Source organism: Athene noctua, chromosome 9 (assembly GCF_965140245.1).
Source record: "Athene noctua chromosome 9, bAthNoc1.hap1.1, whole genome shotgun sequence".
In the NCBI taxonomy this organism is placed as follows: Eukaryota; Metazoa; Chordata; class Aves; order Strigiformes; family Strigidae; genus Athene; species Athene noctua.
Genome location: NC_134045.1, coordinates 12,495,112 through 12,504,964, shown reverse-complemented (window position 1 = coordinate 12,504,964; position 9,853 = coordinate 12,495,112).

The following is a 9,853-nucleotide window of genomic DNA, read 5'->3' as shown; positions in this document are numbered from 1 at the left end:
GGAAGATGAACGTTTTATGGTTGTGTATCTAAATGTACATATTTTGTTTTAATCTACTTACATGTTACACCAGGAAGGGCTTAATATAAAACCAAAATATTATAAAGGCACTTGTATCCCTGCTTAGAAACTTTTTAACCAAATGGGAGTTTGCAGTTCTTAGCACACCAGACTATCACACTAAATGTTTATTTCCAGGTATTGCTATATATATACATTTCCCTACCTGAATTTGAAGTGCTGCCTTTAAGTCCGATATATAATTTTTGTCTGTGGTATGTAAAATGGAAAGAATTACATCTGTGTACTCACACTGCTTTTACACACATAGGATAGGGTTTTGATGATGAGTGTCGTATTTGAGAAAGATATACTTTCCCGAAGATAAAATTTTAATTCTTTTTTTTTGTTTGTTTGTTTGTTTAGACATTTGCATTTTGCTTTGCCGTCAAATTATTCTACAATATTTACATAGATGAAGGTAAACTAGCAATTTCTTGAGGTGATTGGTGCCATCAGCTGGTAAAATGTGGTCACTGCAGCCATTGTTGCCTTGTAGTCTTAATTAGAAACGAAAGTGTAAGCAAGGAATTCTAGAATAGAAATTGAACTATCAGCATTTTGGGATACAAAGTATCATTAAAAGACTGAAAGAATATGCTTTTATTTCTGCCTACTGTGTCAACACAGCCTTTTGGAATATCTAAGGATAACTGAAAGCTCACAGGTTTCTAAATAAAGTGGATAATGCTTGGTGCTGTGTATATTTTCTTGTGGTCTGTTTTGCCATACTGTATGTTATAAAACTTGGTCTCAGTGCTGAATTTATTGTAAACTATATAATTCTATATGTATTCTCTGTAAAACTGTATTCAAAGGTCATTTACAGCATTATAATGGTCTGAAACTGTTCTCAGGGAGGTTATTGTGAGTGTGAATAGTTCTGTAGGACTGTGACCTAGTCTGCTGAGGTTAGGTAGTCCGTGACATTGTAACATTCAAGACAAACCAAAGCCCTTTTGAAGTGAGAAAGACCAATGATATTGAAAAATTTTACTTATGTTTACAAACATGGGTCAATTATTAAAACAAGTTGAAACTTTCTCCTTGCATTGTTGTGACTCAGACTAGAAAAAACATTTAGATTGTAGTACTTTTTTTTTTTTTTTTTTTTTTTAATTAGTGGCTGTTTGAAACAGCAGCTTGAACTTAATCTTCCCCATACTTAGGAGAAATTGCAAGGTCACAAACATATATTCAGGTGTATGAAAAACAAATGGGAGCAAGGTTGAGAACACTAGAAATTCTCATATGTTTTATAATAGGCCTCTTACAAGGAGGATTTGTCAAGAAAGAAAGACTATGGGCTCTTCAGAGTAAAATGTCTAGAGTGATAGGCCCTGTTTAGTTGGAGGGGAAATTTCACTTCCCTGAATTTTTGGTTGCATTTTGTAAGTGTATTTTAGGGAAAGGAAAGTGAAATTTTTTACTGGTAGCAGTCAAAGGATTTGGTTACACCCAGTGCCTGTCCTTGCATTTCTACTTGGAACACCAGTGAGGTATTTTACAGATAGTCCTGAATGTAAGGAAGTGAGTTGTTGCCAAGTTCATGATTTGTATTCCTGTTGAAGAAACACTGTCATCAGTAAATATTTTTTTCTTTCATGTTTTAAAATAGCTTGCTTCAGCCGCCTTGTGCAACTTCTTGCTTTTTATTAAAATTTCTGCAATTGAAAATTGGTTGCATAAACGATGTTATGAAACTGTGCCTTCCTGAAATGTTTGGGCTTGAGTTGCACACTTGAAATAGGAGCTGTGTTAGTTGAAACAAAATGGAAACTGAATCTTAAAATTGCCTCTCAGATCCATGTTGGTTAAATGAGCTATGCAGTCTATGATGATGCATTTTACAGATGGTGCTCTGATCCTTCTTATTATTATAATGGTCTTCAGTGGGGTTATTCACATGCATAAATTTAAATATGTGGTCAATTGTTTGCAGGATGGGGTCCTAAAATACTAGGGTATGGAAAGTATCCTGTATGAATTTGAATAGCAGAAACTAATTTGTTCTCATAACACAAATAGCTTTTTTTTTTTTTTTTTTTTTTAAAGTGGTACCTCAAATAAATTCTATATACTTCAGAAAGCAAAAGGAGCCTTGGGAGGAGCTCTCAAATCTGTGTGTGTAACATAATCCTAAAACTAAGACTGGTTCCGATTGTATCAAGTTCTTATTAGGAGATTTTGGTATATGCTTTATTTAAAGTTTTTTCGTTTACAAAACTACAAAGTATAAAACCAAAAATAGCTTGAAATAAAATGACTTTGCAATGCTTTATAAAGACAAACTTCTGATTCGAGTTTCCCGTTACGCAGCAGCAGACATTTATAGTTGTGTGAAGCCCTGGTGACACTTGTGATGAAGATTTCACTTTTGGAGACCTTATTGCAATGCTGACAGCTTAGTGAATTTATAGATCAAAGATTGGTCTTATTTCTTTAGTATCAAGAGGCAAACTTTTTGAAAATAATCTAAGGTATAGATTCTATAATTAGTAGTTTCTATTAATGAAACTTACTCTGTGCCTTAACTGTAGAATTACTTACTTCTCTTTATTCCAAGTTGCTTTCAAAATAATCTTTTGTAAATAATTGAATTGTTATAAAAGGAAGAAAAGACAAAAGCGTTGCAATTACACGTGTTGTTGAGACTGGGATTTTTTTTTTTTTAATGTAATAGAGTCTGCATTTGGTTTTTGAGGCTTTTTGAGTGTGTTTGCTCAAGTTTCTTAATTAGTTACAAAAAGCTGCAGGTGTATTGGCAAAGACTGTTATTTAGCCTGGGAAATGTTCCAGAAGACAGTTTTGTGGTTTTTTAATGTAAATATTTAGCTGTATTATTACTAATCACTTTAAAGGTTCCACACTGTGTGCCTGCTGTGTATTTCAACGTTGCAGCTTCACTTGAATGACTGACAAAATCAAGGATAGAGTATAATCTTTATTGTGAGAGGGGACTGAACACTACTGAATTACTTGAAGAAATGACAAGTGGTATTTGAGGGGGTGTCACCATCATGCAGCTGTCTCTGAGGAATACATAGCCCAGCTTCAGCTGACATGCTGCAAAAAGTATGCCATGCTCAATTGCTGCTCTGTAAGTTGGTTTAAAATTGGTGTGCTTTATCAAAGGTCTTGTAGCTGTAAGAATTAAAGCAGTAGTCTTGCTAATCTTGTAACTAGAGATTTTATAAAGCTCTTTCAAGTATTTTTTAAATAAGTTTATCAAAAAGTAGGCTTAGACTTTTGAGTACTGCTAAGCTTTTATGAATTTTGCAGCCAAGAGTCTGTTTTATTTTTATAAATTTTCATAAACGGATATTTTGCTCCTAGTCTGACTACAGGAATTTAAATCCTTTTTGTAAAGCACTAGCTGTAGTTACTGAGCAATGTTCTTGTATGTACTGTACCTCTTTGGTAGCTGACTGCTGATAGAATAGGACCTTACAGCTGGTTTCTGTTTGTTCTGGGAGGTTTAATACAGTATAAAAGAGCTGATGGAAAGTGGCACCAATAGTTGGAAGGTACAAGGGGTGCAATAAGCTTGAAAGATGTCCTTACAATGGCTTTTTAATGCTTTTAAGAGGTGCAGCATGTAGTAAACCTAACCACGAGTGATTTGATTTTTGTTTTGCTATTTATATTTCTGCAAAGCAGGATGAGAATAAGTGTAAAAACTTCCATGTCTGAATGATAGCAGTTTGCAGATGGCTTACACAAAATCTGTAACAAGGTTAAGACAAATAGAAATTAATATTGTTCATCTTTATGCATTGTCTCATTGACTTCAATGAGAGTGCTAAACTGACTAAATGTTTTTACTCTGAATGAGTGAAGGGCAGTAAACTTGCATAGTGTTTTAGGGACATAATTGGTATGGACAATTTGATGTACAGGAACAGACAAAATTGTAATAGTCCTAGTTAAATTGAACACCAAAAGCCAAGTAGTAACAATGAACAAGAGAGAAAAATTAATTGAATGAATTGCAATTGAAAACTATTAGATCATAAGTTAACATTACAGTGTAAAAAGAAGTACCTATCTGGCTATGTAATACAGTCTTCCAGTGCATAAATTTGTTCCTACCAGCTGGACTTTTGCATGGGTGCTGATTTACTTTAGCAAGGTTTTCCAGAATCTGGTCTTAAATTTAAATTTTATTTTAATCCCTAAAAAAGAATGGTAATGTTTGGCTTACATTTTCTTTACAGAACAATATTTTTTTCTTCAATTAAAGAGGAGTATTTTTTTCTCTCTGAATATATCATGTTTTTTAAACTTCTATGTATGGACAGCAGGTTGGGCCAGAGTTTCAGTACATTTCATTCCATACAATGATTTCTACTAGATCAGAGTGTGTGAAAATGTTTCTGATATATTTACACTGTAACTGATCATCTCATGAGAGATCTATATAAAAACACTTCAGTCAAAAATCAGGCTCACAGGCTTTCTGTGAGAATATGGTCTAATATGAAAATAAGTGGGATTAATCATCAGCTGTTATAAATCAAAATATTTCCACTAATTTCAGATAAATTTTATTTATACTGACTGGGCATGCTAGGCTTGTGTAATAGTGATGAAAAAAGCAAATTAAGCTGACTTTCTTTACATAAAGAACAGTGATGCATTTATATTTGATTCCAGTGTATTTTACTGCATGCCTCAGAGCAAAAGCAGTTCAATTAAATATCAGTGGTGGGCTTTTTCTAGACAGAGACCTCTGGAAATTGCTTTAACCCTTTAGCATTTAGAGAGCATATTTAGAGAAATGGGATGCCTCCTTTTATGTCCTTGCTTTCACAGTGGTAGAAAAATAGTAAAACATTTCCAGGAAGATAGCATCGCATTTCGACCTATTCCACTAGAAGTAATAGAAAACAGCTCTAAGTTTTGTTTTATGATAAAGACTCCTAGGAAAAATAACTTGGAGTAATTTGCTTTCTACGACAGATGAAATTTTTTGACACTTCTCTCAGTCACATCCACTTTTTCATACCGCTGTCCTTCCAGTCTCTAGTCATCTCCAGACTATTAAATCCTAAACCAACACAATTCTATCATACATGTAGAAATATATAAAAGCCAGGACTATCTTCAATTGCATTTAAGCTGTATTAGAGCACAGTTAAATGCAATTTTGCCATGGAAATAAAATTTAGTTATTTACTTAAAACATTTAAACATTAGTTTAGTTATTTTGTTAAAACATTTTATATTTATCTAAATCTGTATATACTTCTAATTCCAGTTAACCCATAGTGTTTTATATTAGGTGAGGGTTGGAAGAGGATAGTTACATTGCAATCTCTTGAACTAGTGTTATCCATCTGGCACGAGGGTCAATTTTTTTGCCAGAAACTTTCAACAGAAAGAAGAAGAGAATAAAAAAAAAAAGAGCTGGGACAGAATCAGTTTTCTGAGCTTATTTAGATTATATGCTCTTGAAGAAATATGATATGTCTGTTTATGACATACAATCTTTAAAGTTTGAATAGAATTTACATTTTACCAAACTCATCACTGAACCAGTCTTGAGTCTGGTTAATATTTAAAGGGTAAACCATCTTGATTTTTTTTTTTTCCTATTGCTGATGAGTTGCAAAGTTCCCATAAATGAGAGAAATGGTTCTATCCAAATGTTTTCCAAAATACAGGCGCTGCAATTTCAATTTCTTATGCTCTGACGATGAATGAGAAGGCTTTTTGGTTTCTCACACTCTACTGCAGGAGCATCTGCATAAGTATGAGATAAAATCTTCTCTTGTCATTTTCAACTCAAAGCACAATGAAACACTGATACCAGTGTAACGTCATAGTAGTATTGTCTAAATAACATTAGAACACATGGTAGTATTTGTGATAAAATAGGACTTTGTAATAAAAACGTATGCCTTTTCATGTCAGCTCATTAACTTTGCTTACTGATTTGATTTTGTTTATTTTTGTGCCATAAACACTTATGAACTGTAGCCATTTCACTCTGCAAGCCTTGTTTAAAGATAAGTGATAGCAATTTTAAGATTTGATATTTTTATCAATTGTCTCAAGGGTGCTGAAGATCAGCTCATCAAAGGCAATCATATACCCAATATATATTTATGTAACTAGTGTACTTTGAAATGGAGAAGTTCAATCTGTCCAAATACCTTTAAGAATTTGGGGGTTATTTTTCACTTACACCAGTAGAAATCAGGGGTTAACAGTATCGATATCATTGGATCTACTGTGGCTTAAAAGCAGAACAAATAAAAGAGACTTTGGTAATGGCTCTTCAGTGTTTGAGCTCTCTTTCCCTGAAAAGTATTTCAAACAATAACCCTGTTGCTTTACTTGCCCATCAAGAAATTCATTACAACAGTAGCTGTAATACCAGAACTAAACAGCTGAGTTGGGAATTGAACTGTGGTCTTCCACAACTCAAAGGCACTGTATGATCTCTGTTAGCTGTTAATGAATTGTGTCAACTTGCTAGCTGACAGCAAAATCAATCCTATCAACTTTACTATTTGAAAAATATCATTATTATATAAAAGTTATTATTTGAAATTTGATTTGTTCAGAAAATACATCAAGAAAAAATATTGAATTAAATCTTCATGCTTTCTTTACCCAAATATATAACTTCTAAGAAACTTAGATTATATATTCACTCTAACTGTTTATGTTCCTGAGAGTTTCCTCTACAAGGCAAGGGCCTTCATATATTTTAATTAAAAGCTAGAGAAGAAATAAATTGTCCTTGGCATATGTCATGATAATGAGCACTGGTTAGTTTGAAAATACATGTTCATTGGTTTTACATGATAATTTCCCTTTGAACCAAAAGACCCCATTTACACAGAAGCATTTTCTGGAAGCAGTAGGGGGCATCATTTCACTTTTGTAATTCTTCAGAGACATTATCCCAGTGCATTATGTGTGCAAACTGAATTTTCTTTTTTGTTTATGGCATTAATCCTGGGGTTAAGGTTGGCCTATGGTGAGCAATAATAAGTTTAACCTTTGACTTCATACGATAAAATGTAATTTATCATTTCGAGACTCTTTTGTAAGTGCCATTACCCTCACTTCTACTTAAGATAAATTGAGACACGTGAGCACTTGATACCAGTGATCTTTACATGCAAAGCATAAATCTAAGTTACTTATTGTCTGAGATTAGTTCTATATCCTCTGATTATGTCTTTTAAACAGTGCAAACATTTTTTTTTGTTTGACGTGTTAGTCAATTTTTGTAATTTGTAGAATGTTCGGTCCTTCACATAGATTTCAAACCAGTAAATATAAATCCTGGAATGTGTAAATGCATTTGCAACTAAGCAAAACAAGCAAGGTATTCATCTTCATAATATTTATATGCTAAGTAACTATGATCAGGAAATCATTTTAAAACTAAACTTCAAAGACAATTTAAAGGTGGTTAAACAACTAGTAGCATGTAAATAGTTTCTGTGGCCATTGCCATTCACTTATAATGTATATGCACCTGTTATTTATAAAATCTCATTATTTCCTAGTTGTAAGTGAAATAATTTTAACTTTTTTATTTTAAAGTACTATTTTTAATTTGCATTAAATGTTTATGTTGCTTTTTGGTTTGTAATTGAAGAACAAATTTTTAGGAAGTTTATTACTCTCCATGCTCTTCAAGAAAGAAAAAGAAATTGTAGCTGTGTATACTATGAGTACTTCATCTTTTTCTCAATGGTGAGGAAGTGCTGATACATCAAACGTGGGTGGGGTGTGGGCTGTGAGTTATATACTGATATCATAAAGTACATTTTAGTTTCAGGGTGGGATTATCCATCTAGGATGATTCAGGCTCATGACCCTCAGTAAGGCCAGAACACTGAATCTTTCTTTCCTTCATGTCAGGCATTAATATGTTTTGATATGAAGACCTGTTTTTATCATGGTAATGATAACATTAAAATATTTGTCATTATTTGTGAAGTATGTGCAAGTTAAATGACTGAAAAAAATGAATAGAAATAAAAGTTTTGTAATGCTGTTTTGAAAGAGTACTAATGTTTGCTGATTCTAAAATATATTTTTCAGCCTCAATTTAATGTTTTGGGAGGAAAAAAAAGTCATTCAACTGTAGTAACTCAAGCCATTTATAGGCCCTTCACATGAAAGCTTATAGAGAAAATATATGTGTAATTACATAATTTTCATGGCAGGAATGCCCATGATTACTATAATTGGTCATCGTAACACTAAGGGCTACTTGAAGGTAGTTTCAGTCCTGCTCCTAATTTTAGAGTAATTGTTTTAAGAACTAAAGGGTCAGCCAGTGTCTGTAATATGTGCTGGTATTTGAATCTTCACTAGTTCATTTCCTATAAATTGTCTTTTGGTTGAGCTTCCTCACACCAAAAAAGCAGTTAGTGGATTAGCTCAGCCCCTGCTGGCTAGTAATAGGTAAGAGATGTAGAATATTATGAATCCAACAGTACCACCTGTCTCTCATGACACACAATAGACAATGATGGATTGTCACAGTAATTAGATGCCTTACAATCTTAGAAGGATAATGTTTAAAATCTTCCTGCACCCTGCATTGTGTAGATATACCTTGTAATTTCCCTTAAGTTTTAATTATTTTAGATAATGAAGATGTAATAGTAAGAATTGAAGACACCATCATTTATGCTAGTTACATAGTTTCATACACCACAGCTGTGCTGAGTAGAATGTGCTTGTGAGTTAAGGAGGAAGAAATTATTCTAGTGATACTTATGGCAAAAGGAAAAAAGAACGGAAGTACTCTTTTTTTTTTTTTTAATGTCACACATGTGACATTAAAAAGATTCATTTATTTTTTAATAGGCTGGGCTGCTCTATTTGAGAACAGAAGAGCTGTGTGAAAAATGAAGGGTATGCTGGTTGCCAGTGAACCAAGAAAATGTATTGTACTAAGCTATTATTCATACTGTAACATGCCTTATCGAGTTAAATGTTTGCAATAGATACCAAATCCTAAGAATGGTAATTCTCCTTACAGTGTTAGAGTGGCAAGGTATGGTATCTTCCATTTGAACCAAAGGAAGATTCTACAGCTAATGATAATAAAACTGTTACTCTGCATAGTGATCAGTTGTTAGAATACCTATGAAAATTTGAAAATTGAAAAGATAGAAACGTTTCTGCATGCCATGAGCATGTGTATTTGACTCATGAACATAGGATAAAGAGATGTTTTTGTGCATCAGCTTTTCTCTCCAGAATCCTGGATATCTGATAATGTTACCAGAACTGTTGTGTTTGGAAATCCCAATCTGGAAATTAAATCTGCAATAAGGGACAGAAGATGTACAGATACTACATGTCACTTAAAAGCATTAGCCTACTACTGGAAGTGGTATAGATGAGAGATATATACTGCAAAATGCCATCGTTCCTACTTTGCGACCATCCTCAGGATAAGTCAGGAGTCTTTTTTGTCTGTTAAATTTGCAGTTATTAATATATAATGTGCAGTTACGATAAAACAATATAGGACAAAATCCTCGGACTGTTCACAAGACAGATAATATTTCTTCTGAATTGTCTGTCTTGGAAGCCTCCTTCTACTAAAAAAGGGCTGCCCTGACTACAAGGATCAAGAGAAATACAGGAATGCCATGTGTTTCATCTGTTTGAACAGAAATGCTGCTAGAGTAGGTGCTACTTCTTTTGCTGTCAGTATATATTTTCCATGTTGATTGAGAAAGTCATATTGATAGTAGAAGGGAAGGGAATGGAACGAGGAATACTGATCTGAATACCATAGTCCTAC